The sequence below is a fragment of the Artibeus jamaicensis genome, unplaced genomic scaffold, assembly GCF_021234435.1.
Source record: "Artibeus jamaicensis isolate MK-2021 breed Jamaican fruit bat unplaced genomic scaffold, CSHL_Jam_final scaffold_916, whole genome shotgun sequence".
Taxonomy (NCBI): Eukaryota; Metazoa; Chordata; class Mammalia; order Chiroptera; family Phyllostomidae; genus Artibeus; species Artibeus jamaicensis.
Genome location: NW_026522059.1, coordinates 31,084,067 through 31,102,442, shown reverse-complemented (window position 1 = coordinate 31,102,442; position 18,376 = coordinate 31,084,067). Strand labels below are relative to the sequence as shown.

The 18,376-nt window shown below is 40.1% G+C and overlaps 1 pseudogene; it reads right to left on the bottom strand.

The window, feature by feature from the left end:
• Positions 1-1,830: 1,830 nt before the first annotated feature.
• Positions 1,831-18,052, bottom strand: LOC119038565 (pre-rRNA 2'-O-ribose RNA methyltransferase FTSJ3-like; annotated as a pseudogene).
• Between the last annotated feature and the right edge of the window lie 324 nt (positions 18,053-18,376).

Here is an 18,376-nt window from a genome sequence, read left to right as displayed (position 1 = left end):
CAAACTCACAGTTATTAACAAGCACCTAAAACAAAAACAAAAACAAAAGCAAACTAAGCAAACAACTAGAACAGGAACAGAAACACAGAAATGGAGATCATATGGAAGGTCAGCAACAGGGGATTGGGAGGATGAGAGAGGGGGGAAAGGTACAGAGATTAAATAGCATAGATGGTAGGTAGAAAATAGACAGAGGAGGGTAAGCATAGTATGGGAAATGTAGAAGCTAAAGATCTTATAATTATGACACATGGATATGAAATAAAGGAGGGGAATGTGGGTGGGAGGGGGTGTGCAGGGTGGAGGGGAGTGAAGGGGGAAAAATGGAACAACTGTTATAGCATATTTTTTAAAAAATGTGAAAGTCAAGCTAAAACTGTACAGGTAAATCTATATCTCAAGATGGGAAATAAACCATCATTTTAGCTTTAAAAAAATAATAATGTTCTTGGATCTTACATTGAATTTTTGGCATTTTGCTTTGGAGTAACCTGAAAGTTATAATATCTATGCCACTTAAAATGCCTTCAGTAAGTAACAACCTTTATCTGTGGTAAATACTTTAGGAAAATGTATTCTATTAATCTGAAAATCCATCACAAAAAGAAATTTCAATAACTCAAATAACAGACTGAATTCTGCCCTGATTTAGTTTGTGTAGATATCATTAAAATAATGGTTTATAAGATGATTTATATGCAATTAATTTTGGATTTATTGTAATGACTTTTTTGTTTATTGAGCTATAATTTACATATAGTAAAAATCAACCTTTTTTTGGTGTACAGGTGATGAATTTTCACCAACTTACACAGTCAGGCAGTTCCCCATTCAATCAAGATACCAAACATGCCCAGCACTGCAAAAGTTTCCTTCAAGCCCCTTTAAGGTCATTTGCTGTCCTCACCCCAGACCCTGGGAACCACTGATGATTTGTTTCTCCATTTTTGCCTTTTCTGGAATTCCATATGAAATAAATAATTTATATGAAATTCTTTTAAATTTGGCTTATTTTACTTATTATAATATTTTCTTTGCTTTACACCCTCACCGACAATATTAGTAATTATCTTTTTTTAAAGCCTAGTAGGTATGCAGTGGTGTCTCATTGCAGTTTTAATATGCATTTTCCTAATAAGTAATGATATTAGATATTTTTTTCATGTGCTGTTTGCTCTGTGTATCTTCTTTGATAAGGTATGCTGTTCAAATCTGTTTCCTGTCACTTTCTATTTATTAACTATTTTTACATTTTAATTTTTCCTAGCTTAGTAAGATATAATATGTATAACTGCATAATTTTAGGGCATTAAACATAATGATTTGGTGTATGTATACACTGCTAATAATCACCACAATAAGTCTAGTTATCATTCTTCACCTCATATAGACATAACTTTTCTTTTTTCAGTGGGAACTGAACCAATAGAAAAGACAGCTATCGTGGTTTTATCCAAATGAAGTGTAAGAGGAATGGGAAAAGCTTTGCGGACCCCACCTGCCTGGAAATAGACTAGAATGAATGCTATGCCAACACTCAACTTCCTCTTATGATTTAAAAAATGTATTTTTCATCCAGTACCCCGCATTTTTTTCCGTGGAAGAGTTTGTGGGGTCTCTGTGGCACCACAGAACATTTTGGCAGTGCTTTACCAGGAGACCTGCCTTGGGGCAGAGGATGTCCTCCTCACTGCTGTAGACCACCATGAGAGCTCTCGGTACTCCACTCTCCTTCCAGGTGAGTGCGACCCAAACAAGGGAAAGGCGGGCACCAAGGAGGCTAGCATTGGCCCCTGGCGAATTGCTCCTCCTTGTCCATACTCTGCCTTTTCAGAGGCTCTGGTGGCTCTGCTCACTCTGTCTGGTTTTTTTCTGCTCCTTCTACTGCTGTGCTCTTTGGTCCTTCTTCGTCCTTGGGTCCACCTACTTGAAATGGTCTCTGACTCCAGCTGGCTGGCACACTGCAGCCCACACCTTTTTTTGACTACTATGTAGGTGACCTGGCATTTCTCCTTGCCCAGCCCAGCCTTCTGTGCCACTTTCTCTCATTCTGAGATGTCCACTGTGTTCACCACAGCTTCTGCCCTCTTCTTGGTTGGCTCTAAGCATCTTCAGCATCCTCAGCTTCTTTCTAGATTTAACCTCAGTCACTTTTCTGGTGGGATGCACATTGATTTCCCTTGAGTATTTCTGGTAATGCTTTACTTCCTTCCTGTCAATAGGTAATTGTCATGTCCTGTGATGTTTTCTTCTTGCCACAGACCACTCTAGAAGCTCCCCACTCATCCTCAGTAAATGAATACTGTCCAAAAGAGTTAATGATGAGGCCCCTCTCAATCTTTTTGGGAAGAGGCAATAGTGGCACTTACAGCAAGGCCTTCAGGGTCCAGTATCTGATGCTTCACTAGGTCCTCAATAGACACTCTCTCAAACTCATCACTTCTGACTTAGATCCACAGTGTTGCCTCTCTTCGTGACCTGGCTGGATCCCAGCTCTCTTTATCCTCACTGCTGCTGCTATCACTGTCTAAGCTGTCAGCTCTCTCTTCACACCCAGGGCCAGTGGCAATCTGTCCCTGATGGATCCTCTGCCTCCTTAGGGGGCCTTATCCTGGCACCAGGAAGATTCTCTCAGTCTTCATAGGAAGGTGGTGGTGGAAGTGGCTGCAACTGCCTCTTCAGAGGGCTGTCACACAGGAGCTGGGTCTGACTGATCCCCGGGACTTCAGCAGCATCATCCTCAAGCCCACTGAAGCCATCCTTTGAGAACCTCAGGTTGGCTTGTTCTTCCTCCAGGACTGCCTTTCCCTTCAAGGGCACCAGCAGTAGATTCTCCTGTTCCTTCTCTCTTTTTATTATCTTCTGTTTCAGCAAATTGTAAATGCCTTTGGTCCCTTAGACTCTGAGGCCTTCTGACTCCTGCCAGCTTCTCTGGATCCAGGCCTTAAATGTTTGGTAGTATTCATCAGTGAAACCACTGGGTCCCGTGCTTTTCTTTGTTGGTAGATTTTTGAGTACTCCTTCAGTCTCCTTAATCATTATATGTTTGTTCATATGATTTGTTTTTTCATGACTCAGTCTTGGCTGGTTGTAGGTTTCTAGGAATTTATCTGTTTCTTCTAGGTTGTTCAGTGTATTGGCATATAGCTGTTCATAGTAGTCAGTTATGATCCTTTGTGGTTGTCATGTCCTCTCTGTCATGTATAATTTTTATATATTCGAGACCCCCCTTTTTTTCTGGGTTAGTTTTGCTAAAGTTTTGTTAATTTTGTTTATCTTTTCAAAGAAACACTTTTTAGTTAGATTGATACTTTCTACTGTTTTGCTGTTTTCCAGTTCATTTATTTCTGCTTTAGTCTTTATTATTTCTTTCCTCCTGCTAACTTTGGGCCAACTTTGTTCTTCTTTTTCTAGCTCCTTGAGGTGTAGAGTCAGGTTGTATATTTGAGAACTTTATTTTTTTATGTATGTGTTTATTGCTATAATATTCCTTCTTAGAACTGCTTTTGCTATATCACACAAATTTTGGTATGTTATGTTTTAATTTTTGTTCATCTCAAGATAATTTTTAATGTGTCTTTTAGATGATTCTTTGGTTTTTTTGGTTATTCAGGAGTGCATTGTTTAATTTTTATGTTTGCAAATTTCCCAGTTTTTCTCTTGTTATTGATTTCTTGTTTCATAAAATTGTGGTCAGAAAAGATACTTGGTATTATTTAATTTTTTTAAACTTCCTAAGACTTGTTTGGTGGCCTAACATATAAACTCTCCTGAAAAAATGTTTCTTGTGTTCTTGAAAAGAATGTGTATTCTGCTGTTGTAGGATAAAATGTTTTGTATATGTCTGTAAGGTCTGTTTTGTCCACAGTGTTCTTCAAACTGCTGTTTCCTTATTGATTCTCATTCTGTATTACCTATTCATTGTTGAGAGTGGGGTGTTAAAGTCCCCAACTATTGCTCTTTTTTTCTCTTTTTAATTCTGTTAGAATTTAGTGCTATTCATTTAGGTGCTTTGATGCTGGGTATGTGACTATTTACAAATGTCAAATCTTCTTGAGGCCCTTTATTATTATATAGTGACATTATTTGTCTCTTTTGACCATTTTTAGCTTAAAGTCTGTTTGTCTAATACAGCTACCCCTGCTTTGTTTTGATTACCATTTACTTGAAATATCATACCATTCCCTCACTCTTAGTCTACATGTGTCTTAAAGATAAAGTGTGTCTCTTTTAAGCAAAATATCATTGAATCTAGTTTTTTTATCCATTCAATGTTCTTCAGTTAGAAACTTTATTTACATTTAAGATAATTGTTGTTAGCTAAGGACTTCCTATTGCCATTTTCTTAATTGTTTTCTGACTGTTTTGTAGATCCTTTGCTCTGTGCTTCTTATTTGTTCTCTTCTTTGGTGACTTAATGAATTTCTGTGGTGGTATGTTTTGACTCCTCAAACACCATCTTTTGTGGAACTGCCACAGGTTTTTCCTTTGTGTTTCCATATGGCTTACATAAAATATATTTATAACATTTTATTTTAAGTTCATAACAAATTCAATAGCATTTCTAAATCTTACACTTTTACTTCTTCCCCACCCCCACATTTTAGGTTATTTTTATTACAATATTATTTTATTTTATGCATTCAATGACAAAATACTGTAATTATGGTTATCTTTAATAAATTTGTTGTTTAACTTTTGAACAAGAGTAGTAAGTGAATTATGCGCAACCATTACAATATTATAAAATCTAACTTTGAACATATGTGAGGTCTGTCCAGAAAGTATCCATCCATGTAATGTGAAGGATAGAGACATTTATTGAAGAAGATATAAGAAACATTGTACATATGACAATGACACCTCAGTTCCCTTCAAGGTAGGCACCGTGGGACTTCACACAGTTCTCCCAGTGTCTCTTTCACTGTTCAAAAACTCTGCAAAATCTTTTGTTGGAATCACCATCAACTGTCTCGTTGTATTTTCCTGAATCTCCTCGGTAGTCTGGAACATCTTCCCTTTCAAAGGTGATTTTTGTTTTGGAAAAAACCAGGAGTTCCAGAGGGCCAAATCTGGGCTGTAAGGTGGCTGAGTCACCTGGATGATTTGATGTTTCACCAAAGCCTCTGCCCAAGACATGATGCATGAGTGGTTGTGTTGTCATGATGGAGCTGCCAGTCACAAGTTACCCACAGCTGTGACTATTTTCATGTATTGCAGCTCTCAACAAATGAAGAACATTGATGTAGTACTCCTTATTAATTATTTGGCCTGGAGGGGTGTACTCGTGATGGACCACATCTTCCCAATTAAAAAACACGAATAACGTTGTCTTGATCTTGCTTTGACTTTCCTGTTCCTTCTTCAGGTCTGGAGAACCAGATGACTTACATTGGGACAACTGGGCCTTTTTTTCTGGATCATACGAGTTTCCTGTTATGACCTGCTTGAAAAAATCTGGTTCGTTGGTACCAGTTTGAATCAAGTCATTAGCAACTGAAGCACAATGTTTCTTCTGCTCTGGTAGCAGAAGTCACAGAACGAATTTTGCCAGGACACATTTAATGCCAATATCCTGCATCAAAATCTTGGACACAGCGCGTTTTGGAATTCCCAGATCAGCTTCTAGTTCTCACGGTCAGTCGCTGATCTTTGTTGATTGAAGCCCATACACATTCAACTTTCTCAATTGTCCTGCTTGTTGCAGGCCTTTCAGAAGATGGAACACTTTCAACAGATTCTTGACCATCTTTGAAACATTAGTCCACATTTTTATAGCATGGTTCTCATTGCATCATCCTGAAAGCCTTCTGAATCAACTGAATAACTACCATGGAGGGATGTTTAAGCTTAACACAAAATTTGATGCAGATTCATTGCTCTGTTCACTCAGTTTTTTTTTAAATGCAGTGGCCACACAGTACACATGATCACCCAATGGCATCTACTGCCCTCATTGTTCACACATGCAAATTCCAGTCCATTCTCTTTGGCTGTCAGGTTACATCAGTGTTGTACAACCATTCTCATTATATTAACAATGGCTGGGCTTTTTCCAGACAGATCTTGTATATACCATAGTTTTATAACTACATTAATTTTTTATACTGTTCATTAGCATACGTTTATTTACTGTTGGCAGAGCCAACCGCTCAGCTCTACTAAGATTAGTATATTGGATCTACTAAGATCTGAGCCCTGGTTACTGTAAGCTCTATTCCCGTCCTCCCTCATAATCTTATCTTCAGTGGTTAAGCTCCACAGATTCCCCCATGTGATCCTTGTGAGATGAGACCCAAGTGGGCATCCTATGAAGTGACCCACAGTACTGGGGCAGCTGCATGTTCAAACTTCGGCTCTCTTTTTTCTACCGGAGAAAATGTGGGTCAAGTTGGACCCTCATGGTGCAGAACTGCACTGGCCTGAGGGGAGGACGGTATGGTCAGAATGTAGCCTCTCCTTTTATCCATGTAATATGAGCCTTCTCAGCCCCTAGAGTCTGGGAGGGAGCGCTTTAGCATTACTGCTATGTTTTGGGGTTTTCACAATGGTGTTTTGCATATGGATAGTTGCTAGTTGGTCTTGTTTTGAGGGAATGACCTATATTATCATCTTGATGATGTTACCCCTCTTTTTAAGAAATGGGTTGTTTGTTTACTTGTTATTAAGTTTTAAGGGTTCTTATATATTCTCATTATTGGTCTTTATCAGACAAATGTTTTGAAAATATTTTCTCCCAGTTTGGGTCATTTAAAAATTTTTTCTCTTTCAAAGAAATGTTTTTAATTTTAATGAATTCCAACTTATCAATTTTTTCTTTTATAATTTATTCTTTTGTTCTATGCAAGAAATCTTTGCTTAAAACACATCATAACCCTGGCCATTGTGGCTCAGTTGGTTGGAGTGTTGTCTCACAAGCAAATGGTTAAAGGTTTAATTCTGGTCAGGGCATATACATAGTTTGCAGGTTTGATCCCCAGTCTGGGGTGTACAATCTCTGGTCCAAGTGCGCACGGGAGGCAACCAATCAATGCTTCTTTCTCCCATTGATGTTTCTCTCCCTTCCTGTCCAGAAGCAATGTAAAAAATGTCCTCAGGTGAGGATTAAAAAAAAAACAGATCATAAATAGTTTTCCTATGTTATCTTTAGAAGTTTTATGGTTTTATGTTTGACGCTTAAATCTATGATTTTTTAAATTTAATTCTTGTATATGGAGCAAGGTGTGGAAAAAGTTAATTTTTTCTTCATTTGGATATCTAGTTGTACCAGTACTATTTGTTGAAAAGACTGTTGTGTATCTACCTTGTAAAAAATAATTTGCCGTATACACGTGAGTATATATCTGGACTCCATTGTGTTCCATTGATCTGTGTGTTCATCTTTTACCAATATCACAGTATCTTGGCTACTGTACCTTTTTGGTAAATCTTGAAATTGGATTCTATGAGGTTTACAACTTTGTGTTTTATTTCCACATTATTTTGACTGTACTGGAGCCTTTGCTTTTTCACATATATTTTTTAAAATTAGCTTTTTGACTTCTAAAACATTCTACTGGATTTTGATTAGGATTGCTAAAATTTTTATTACTTAAGAAATTGTCTCCACTACCTTAAGAGACATTATTGCAGTGATTTCCTAGTGTCTGCCTCTATTTTCCATCATCTGGAATGACATGCAGGGCACGAAAGTAGCATGAAGGTGGCCCTGAAGCGGGGACTGGGGCCTGTGGGCTCAGGCTGTCTGTACACAGGGGGGACTGAGTGCTGGGTAGTAACTCTGGCACAGCCAGAGGTAATGTTAGGGAGGCCAACTGTGTGTATCATTTATTTTAGTCTGGAGGAGATTAGAGGTGACTTGCTTGGCTTGTGCTACACCTCTCGGAGGGAAGGCACGACTGAAATGTGGGAAACAGTATGAAGTTTCTTTAATAATTTTAAACTTTTTCTCCTGTTTGCTGCTATTTTGGAAATCTCACTCACCCATCATTTACTCTAGTTGTCTCTCATTCAATACCCCTTATTTTTCCTTCCTTCACTCCAAATTCTTACTCGAATTTCTGATGTTCATTAAGAACAATGTCCTCTAAAGATTAGAAATGTGAAATAAATATATTTTGGTAGAAGTTTTGAGATAAAAAAATCAAGCATTAATTAAGCACAGTTATTGGCATGTGCTGATTATGATTAATTGTGGGGTAAAGTGTTCCAACCACCTAGGGACAGTTTCCCTGGTTAGACCTCAGTGTTAATCCACAGCTTTATCTCTGAATAGCAGGGTTTCTGTAGTGCATCTTTGCAACTTCATGGCATCACTGAGTTTCAGATTTTCTTTCTTCCTTATGCCTGGCGGCCATGGACCAATTAATCTGAAAACATGAACATTTGGGAAGAATATTCTTTGGTGACTCAACAGGGCAACAGATGGAAAAATGTTTAATGTTTATTTCAAATCCATTTCCACATTGGATTCACATCCAGGAGTGTTTAAAAACATTTTTATTTGGATAGAGACTGTTGGTCACTGTCACACAACAATCTCTGTTGAGAGTATATCATCTGAGCCACAACTTGTTTGACAGGTGTCAGGCAGACATTGCAGTTTTTGGTATCACGAATATGGCTCACCATCCTTTATTTATCAAGAATATATTTACAGCCCTGGCTGGCGTAGCTCAGTGGATTTAGCACGGGCCTGCGAACCAAAGGATTGAGGTTCGATTCCCAGTCAGGGCACATGCCTGGGTTGCAGGCCAGTTCCCAGCAGGGGACACACGAGAGGCAACCATACACTGATATTTCACTCCTTCTCTCCTTCCTTTCTTCTCTAAAGATAAATAAATAAAATCTTTAAAAAAGAAGTGTATCATTAAAAAAAGAATATATTTACAAATACATCTTTTTAATACCATTCATTCATTCATTTCATTCATAGCAAGTGTTAATCACTATTTCTGATGATGAAAAGACACAACAAAATGGGCTACAATGAAGGACTCTAGAGTCCATTAAATTTAGTTACTTCTTCAATAAAATTTAATCCTATTAGAGCATTTTGCTAGGTAATCTTGCTTTGTTTTTGTTGGGCAGGCCTTTCACTCTACAGAGCCTTGAAGATTGTGTTGGAAGCTGGTTTGGTGACTAACTACCAGAAGCAGATTTGCCTAAAAGGAAGTAAAATGTATTTCAGATCCCTTCTTGCTTGCACAGACTCTTTCCAAACCTCTGGGAGGAGCCCCGTAAGGTTGTTTATACGGTCATAATTTTTGTAAAATTTGGACATGTATGGCATTTTAACTACAATTGGTGAAGACTGCTACCTCTTTATATTCTGAATTTCTGCCTGTCATTCCTGCTCTCACACTGGAGGATAACGAAGGGACTGCCTACATTTGGGGGCTTCAGAAAAGTAGAGGTTTAGTTCGTGTTCACTTAGTTTGGGCTTAGTAAGGTATATTTATGGTTTGTCATCTAAAAATAGTTTTTTAGCTATTGCTTATAGGAATAATGTAGAAATACAACTACTGCTCACTGAAATGACTCCTCTGGGGTTTTGTAAAAAAATATTTTATTTATTTACTTTTAGAGAGAGGAAAGGGAGGAAGAAAGAAACATCAACGTGTGGTTGGTTGCCTTTTGCATTCCCCCTACTGGGGACCTGACCAGCAACCCAGCAATGTACCCTGACTGGGAATTGAATCGGCGATTCTTTAGTTTGCAGGCTGGTGCTTAATTCACTGAGCTACACCAGCCAGGGCTGCTAGATCCTCCAGGGTTTTTCAAATGAAGTTGCCAATAGAGAAGTCATCGTACACAGCAGTTTGTGGCATGGAAAACATGTGGGTGTGGAAGCAGAACAGAGTTTAAAACGTAAGGATCTAGAATCCAGTCTGTGGAAAATTCTCCTAAACTCTATATGAGCAAAATTGTAAGCAATAGCTTTAATTCCCATCAATGCTTGAACAAAATGCAAGTTCTCTTTCTTGACAAAATCATATTTCTTCATGCAGTACCTGCAATTGTAAACGTGCCATGAAGCCTTTTCTTTGTATTTTTGGGAATGTGAGAAATAGAATTTGTCAAAATTTATGTTTTTGTAGGGCAAAAACTGTAGCCATATTATATATAGATAATATACCTATGTGACAGCCTATGTTTTATGCATATTAATGTATTAAATAGCATCTTAGCATAACATTATCATTAATAATTATAAAGCTGAAACACACTTTTGAATTATGAAGTATAAAAACTAAATTTGGAGCAATTATTCTAGGGAAAGTCTAAATTAAGACTTCTTTCTGTGTTGAAAATAATATTACCATATTTTTGTTGTATGAAAAGACAATAAGACTAACAGCTAAGAGATGCAGGACAAAAATATCATGCAGGTGTGTCAGCCATTTAATTAAGAAAATGTTATGTTGACTTTCTGGATTTTGTACCTTTTGTTAACTTTTAAAATTCAAGGTTTGTTTTAGTCTAAATAAATACTTACACATGTGCTTAATTTTATATTAGTAATTTTACATTATTTCTCTTAAAGATATCTCTCAAAATTGATAAGTTTTGGGCCTCACTACACCTGGATCTGCTCTGTATTTGCCCCTGGTTTTATTTTCATTGTTCAGCAATTTCTCAAGAGAGAGTAAATCCTGAAACTAAATTAATCTTCTGTGAGGAAATGAAGAAACAGATTGAGGAATGCTTCAGTGAAGGGTGAGGGTAGCATAAAAATAGAGGAAAAGGGCAGTTTACGAGGTGGCCACTTACATGGCTGATTTGAAGTTGGTAGTGCACTGAGAGAAGAGACACATGGGAAGTAAGGAAATGGGGAGATGGGAAGGAGAATGGGACAGCAAGACTACTCAGCTTGGTACCTAGAAAGAATACAGAAGTGGGTCAGGAAGCAAATTCCTGGATCCATTCATTTACTACCACTGGGCTTCCTGCAGCCTCCTTCGTAAAATGGAAATAATAATACTTACCCTTCAGGTTGTTGGAATTGAAAACAACTACATCCAACCTGCAAGCCCACAGCAGGGCCTCATAGTTATTACCACTGTTGCTGATTCAATCAACTATTATGAAGGAGGGGAGGCAGGTGCAGCAAGATGCAGAATACAAGATCTTGAGAAAAGCCTGAGAGACAAATGGGAAGTAAATTGAGGCCAGGCTTTGTCCACTTGTGAAGGAATGTGTCGGGAATGCTAAAGCATGAAGAGGCTGAAAAATGATTTGGGTTATATAAGGTAAAATAGGAGAACTGGGAAAACGGATTCTGCATAATCTAACTACTACATGATGAAAAGAAAAACGCCCGCCTCTCTGATGGTGGTGGAGGAGGAGGCACAGGAAGAGAATGGATGAAGCCTCACAGGGCTCCTAGGTTAAAACGTTTGAAATGGGTGGTGCCAACGAGTGTGTGAGTATCTGGTCGAAAGCGGGAACGTCAATGTTATCTCCATCTATCAGGCTGGTGAATGGCTAACTCCAGGGCTCTTGCATATGAGTATTGGGATACCGATCGACTCAGGTCAAAAGGAAGACCCAGAGGCTCCACTCAGATAATGAGGAGTAGGGTTACTGTGGAATTTTGTAAGGAATGACTGAGGTAGTCAGCAAACAAAAATTTCAGTTAATATCTGATCATCATTTTTGCTGAAATTGTGAAAAAGAGAAAGCAGGTCATCACAGAAAAACAACCCATTCCCTTTAGGGCTAAAAAAATGTACTCCAGGTGGCTTCTGCTTCAGGGAAAGTTAAGTTTGAAATGTTGACTTCTCAGCCTATAAATTAGAACCCACATATTTACATGTTCCATTTTCAAAGAGATGGAAAGTAAAATTCCTTTAAAATTTATCTTGCTTACAATGTCTAAAATGTTACTCTAGTTCTGAAATTTTAATTCATGGTTGGCTCTCTGGGTCACATCTGTCACCTAAATGGGGGCCTGTGCAGCAGACACATATTTTTAAAAAGTTGTGCGTGGGGGTGGGAGAGAAGTGGCACAAACATGGTTAAAAATAAAGACCCACAGGCTAAAGCCGAGAATTGCTGAATAATGTGACAAAGACTCTCTACTTGACCAAACTTGGATCCGGCTCCTCTGAGACCCTTTCTCCATTACACCTGGACCTCCAGCCTCATCTCTGACCCCACCCCAATCCTCGCAGGGCCTACATAGCTTGGTTAGCAAGAATCCTGCTAAGTGAGTTCAGAGCGACTCTCCACTTGCTATCAGATCACCTGGCCCCCATTCAGAAGACTCCTGTCAGGTGAGTTAAGCAAGGATTCCACTGCCTTTGCTTTCTTCTCCTAGCAATTTTCCACCCACCGTCCTCCCCATGCCTTTCCTTGGCTGTCAGGCCCGGCTTGTTCCTGTTGTAATTGGACCCGAGGCCTGTTCTGTACCGAGGTCTTGTTCCCCCTACTGCAATAGTTTCTGAATGAAATGTTTTTACCACTTTAACTACTGTCCAGCTCCAGTTTTCTTGAACGAATATGAGATTGTGACTAGCAGCCATCATTTCTTGCCAGCCCAGCTGGTAACTGTTTACCCATTGGGTAAACTCTTACCTGAATAATTTTAGTAACACCTGTAACTGCCACTTGTATACTATTTAGAATTTCCAAAGGCTTTCACGTATGTTTATTTTTCCCCACTTGTGAAGTAGGCAGGGATCTTAGAGATGAGGAAACAGAGGCTCAGAGGCTCACGATGGGGACACCCATCTTGGGAGGATCATTCAGGAAGGTGTAGCAGGGCTACAATCAAGGCTTTCAGAGTCCTCACTCAGTGCTTTAGTCACAACTGCAATTTAAAACGTAAAAGAGGAAAAAATAGAGTACATCGGAAATGTTCTGGCAGAAAGTGAATTGTTATGGAGATGAAGACAGTGACTCTTAAGCAGGACAATGAAAAAAATGAAGTGGTGAATCAATAACTTGCCTTAGGAAATAGAATGAATAGTTATTTATTATTTTAAAAAGATTTTATTTATTTATTTTTTTTTGAGAATGGGAAGGGAAGGGAGAAAAAGAAGGAGAGAAACATCAGTGTGTGGTTGATTTTCACATGGCCCCCACTGGGGACTTGGTCTACAACCCAGGCATGTGTCCTGAATGGGAATTGATCCTGCAACCATTTGGTTCACAGCCCGAGATCCATCCACTGAACCACCCCAGCCAGCGCAGGATGAATAATTATTTCATGACTATCCTCGAACAATTTACTGCTTTCACCTAAAGAATAGTTTCAATAGCTTTAAATGATAACAAAGATACTTAGACACATCAAGAACAAATCTTGGGTGTAAAGATGATTATAGGCTCAACATACAGCATCTCCACCATCCAATAAAGTCCTTGAAATGGCCACAGTTCTCAGACACTGGGTACAATGCTGCAGGGAACATGATGGGCAAGACGCAGTCCCTGCCGTCTGAAGCTCTTGGCCAGTTTGCACAGGACTGACACGACCAGACATCTAGTTACAGAGCAGTGGGGAGAGGCGTGCTCTTCTTGCTCCTAGGGTGCGCTGGCTGAAAGCTGTCCTCGGTCTGCCTAGCTATGTGCCTGTCTGTGTTAGAGGCTGGACCAGCTGCTCTCTGAGGGTCTTTTCAGTTCTTTCTTTTCACTGAATTGCAAATCCTGTTTTCACAAGGCTACTGCTTCTGCCACTATGGAAATGATGGTCATGTATATTACAAATTCAAATACAGGACTACAGGATTCAAGAGGAGGAAAAGATGAGCTGTAAAGGGGCACAGTTCTCCTCCAAGCTAAGTATCTTTGCCAATGAGCAAGTAGGTTAAAAAGAAAAAGAAAAAGAAAAAGAAAGGAAAGCGAGCGAGAAGGCAATCAGCTAGGATAACGGGATGTGTGAGTGAGGTTCTCCAACAGATGTGCCTGCAGTGAGCTCAGTAGATAAAACTTAGCACCTTTCACCGGAACATTTCTCAAGCCAAGTGCTGCTCCCTGGACAATCCAACAGCTGCAGTCTCCCTTTTTGATGGAGAAGGAGGCCAGTAGGTCTCTCGCTGGGTAAAGCAAGACATCTGTGGTCCTTTGCCCTGGGCCATCTCCTCCCCAGGCAGCAGGTGATGCCCAACTTCAGGAGGGGCTGAGGTGGCATCAGAACAATGCTGGTCAGATGAGAAATCCCCTCTTTCTGAAGTGTTTTCAGATGGACCCTCCTTGGCCTGGGGTTGGGGGGAAAATTGTCTAAGCACCACTGTGAGCTGCTTGTTCCGTGTGAGAGTGTTTCAGTGCCATTTCCAAAGCACCCCCGAACCATCCCTCCCCTGCATTTGCAGGGAAATCCCTTGTGGCTTAACCTTCTGTCTGCGATGGGGTTTCAGACGGGGCCCTGCAGATGAAACTCCAAGGTCAGCAGCAGCGCTCTCACAGCGAAGCAGCCACCTCCCGTTGGAGCAGAGCTGGCCGTGCACTTTAGTCTTCCCCACCCTCTGGCCTGGTCTTTGAGGATGTCATGGTGAAAGTAAAGGAAACTTTGTTTAGTCTGCATCACAGCTTTGAATAGGCCATAAAAACTCCCTAGGCTGTGACCGACCGACCAGACTTGGAACAGCAGACCTCCGCTCGTCACTTAATGCACCTTCTTTGTCACTTTGTATTTTGCGTGTTGTCTGTCTCTCTACCCTGGTGGCCTGTAAATACACACACACCCACCATCTGGAAGTTGCTGTGCTAACGCTGCGTTCTCTAAAGCCCCTTGCACAAGCTGATGAAATCATGGGATGTACGCTGTTGCTTTTACCTTTAGGGGATGGGATTAAATAGAGACATTTGGAGATCGAGAAACAAAGTGAAACATTTCTACTATAAATCACCTCTCCTGAACCAACCCCTGTCAAATGCGAGTGGCTTACAAATCTTCATTATGATTTGAACGGTTATAACATAGTCCTTGATTAGAAACATCTTGATTCCTAATAGTGTCAGAAAAATCTTAATATCTGAGCATTAAAACAATGTGCTTAAATATAAAGCAGCTGAAAGATTTCCCTATGTGCAAGTCCTCCTGTAACTTAGTTAATCTAGAGTAAATGAAAAACATCAACAACAACAAAAAGACCCCTAATATTTTCACCAGGGGGAAATGGGAGGAGGAGGGCTGAGAGGAGGGTATTAGTGGATAGAGATGGAGAAGATGGAGAAGGGAAAGAAGGGGAAGGAGAAGAAAGAAAAAAAAAGAGTTTGCTGCTGAGCTGAAAATTCAACTAGAAAAGCCAAGGCCCAGCTTGGAGCAGAGTTTTATGGCTGAGTTATAAACTCTGAAAATAGGGCTTTATAATGGAAATGTTGACAGACTCTCTACTATAACTGGGTTAGCGGATGCCCGCTGTAATGTACTGTGTAATTTATAGGAGTCACCTGTTAAGCCATCTGGGAAAGAAAATTTCCCTTCTTTTAAAATGTTAATAACTTGATTAACCTTTTGAACTTCATCATTATTCCAAATGGAGTCCATGGGAGCCAGTTGGTGCTGTATGCCCAATTTGTATTTGCAGATAAAAGTTGGGACATAAAAAATATCCATACCGAGAGGCTTTCTCATTCTTACCTTGTAGGAAAATGAGTTGTCAGGGGAGAGGTGGCACCTTGGTGGCTTGGTTTCTGCAAACTAACGCTGCCTGCCATTCAAGCACAAAGCGGGATCTCTTTGTGCCTGTGTCTGTGCGCACAATTTTCTTCTCTTCTCCCCTTCCTCCCCCACTGGTTTTTCAGGCAAGAAATCAGGGACTGAGATCTCTCCCGCCCTCAGGGAAAAGGGGTATTATTCACTCCGGGAACCTTGACTCTATAACTGTTTAATGGATTGCTAAATGGCTTGTATATATGGTTTTACGACTTCTGCACTTGTACAGTTAGAGATCCCCATACATGAACTGCCCTATTTTTCCATATTCCACCTTCTTTCATGTTTAGTATGGCTCTCCTTCCCTATCAAAACATCCCTATTAAACCTCTTCATTCTCAACATCATTCCCTAAATGACCAGCTTCCCAGGCTGGACTCCCACAGCCTGACTCGAATTCTCAGGACCTCTCCACGGGCGCTCTGGGACCCTTACCCAACAACCCTCTTTGAACAAACCGAAGAGGGCCAAAAGCTGAAATTGCTCACTTGGAATTTGCTGTATTTCAAACACAGGCCAAGGCCCTCACATTTATTTCTTGTTTAATGTCTCCTGGCTGACTATTTTACTGTTAATGTTGGTTATGAATGTTTTATGTGAGGCATGCATCTTTGTCTTTAGCATATGGTATTCCCATGTGATCTTCATTGATTAAATCAGAAGATCTTTTCTTTATTTCTCCCTAGAGCACTGAAGTAGTCATGCCCAAAGTAAGTCAGATAGGAATGATTATTTTATTTTTGTTTTTTAAAGATTTTGTTTACTTACTTTTAGAGAGAGGGGAAGGGAGGGAGAAAGAGAGGGAGAGGAATGTCAATGTATGGTTGCCTCTCACACGGTCCCCACTAGAGACGTGGCCTGCAACCCAGACATGTGCCTTGACTGGGAATTGAACTGGCGACCCTTTGGTTCACAGCCAGTGCTCAATCCCCTGAGCTACATAAGCCAGGGCAAAAATGATTATTTTAATTAATGTCACCCTGGAAGAGCCAATTGTATTAAGAGACAGCCCTGCCATTTCCTTCAATCCTTTGGTCTGAAGGATAATGCTTATCAAAAGGACGAACTACATAAGCAGGTGGTCTGATGGGAAAATACGTTCTCTTGCCTTCAGGTTCTTTGAAATTGATGTTTTAGGATTCTTGGGGTATAATCCTAGCAGTGGAATTGCTGGGTCAAAAGGCAGGTCAATTTTTATTTTTCTGAGAAAATTCCATACTGTTTTCCATAATGGTTGTACCAGTCTGCAATCCCACCAACAGTGAACTAAGGACCCCTTTTCCCCACACCCTCTCCAACATTTGTTGTTTGTTGCTTTGTCTATTATAGCCATCCTGACTGGTGTAAAATGGTATCTCATTGTGGTTTTAATTTGCATCTCTCTGATAGCTAACGATATTGAGCATCTCTTCATGTGTCTCTGGATGTTCTGTATGTCCTCTTTAGAGAAGTGTCTGTTCAAGTCCTTTTCCCATTTTTTAATTGGGTTCGATGTCTTCCTAGAGTGGAGTTGTGTAAGTTCTTTGTATATTTTGGAGATTAAACCTTTGTCTGAGGTATCATTGGCAAATATGTTTTCCCATACAGTTGGTTGTCTTTTTAATTTAATACTGTTTTTCTTTAGCCACGCAGAAGCTTTTTATTTTGATAAGATCCCATTTGTCTCTATTTTATTCTTAATTAAGGCAACCAATCATTCTGGTTTTCCTGGACATTCCTGGTTTCAGCACTGTAGTCCTATGCGCCAGGAAACCCCTGAGTCCCAGCTGGCCATTTTATTAATACTGGACATTTTTTATTCTGTTCTTAAATTACCTGATTGTAATAATACAAAAAGCAGATTGACCTGTAAAGACTTAATATAAGGAACCGTGGTTTAATTGCTAGAGCACTCACGAATGACTGGGCTTCCTGCAAAGACAGCACGCTGTCCCCGGGACGTTCACGTAGAAGTCAAACCTACCTGTGAGTGGGTTTTGGAGGAAGATTCTCATTTTGGCAGAAAAAACAGACTTCATGACCTCAAAGGGTTTTTTCCAACTCTAAATTAAAGAAAATTCTGGATGGCTTTAAAAGACAGAAACATGACAGCTACAAGTGACATCAGGGGTCTTAAATCCAATGTCTTCAGGTTTCTGTGCAGGGTCTGCATGGTTATGTTAACGTGGTTCTGTATCTTATCAGCTCTTCTGAGACGGGGTGTACGTAGTGTGGCCCTGTTTTGTAACACGGTGTATCCATTTCTATTCTAATGGCCTCTTCTGTGATTTTCAAACACTCACCCCTTCGTTGGATGGCGCCTGCGCTCTTCATCGGAATAGGATGCTCATTAATGCCTTGACCATTTCTCCACTGGACCCACAGCTCCTGCTTGCAGTTTGATGTCATCCACCCTTCACACTCTCCGACACTCATATACATTTCACAGTTGTGTCAAGAGAGACCTCAAGATGTTGAGAGGAAACGTTTGCCAAGGCTACAGTGAGATTGTGTGGCACAGCCAAGAATGGAAAAGTCAAAAGTCTGGCTCCGACTCCCTCTTCTAATGACTAGACACCACTCCCTCATTGGAACATATTTGATTTTAATGCCTTAGAGGGGCACAGAAAGCTGGCTGGTTTACAAAACCAAGCAACATTCTTCCTGAGGCAGCTGCACAGCCTTCCCGGCCACCACGTTCAGGGAGCTGTTGACCTTACATGACAAAGCCCC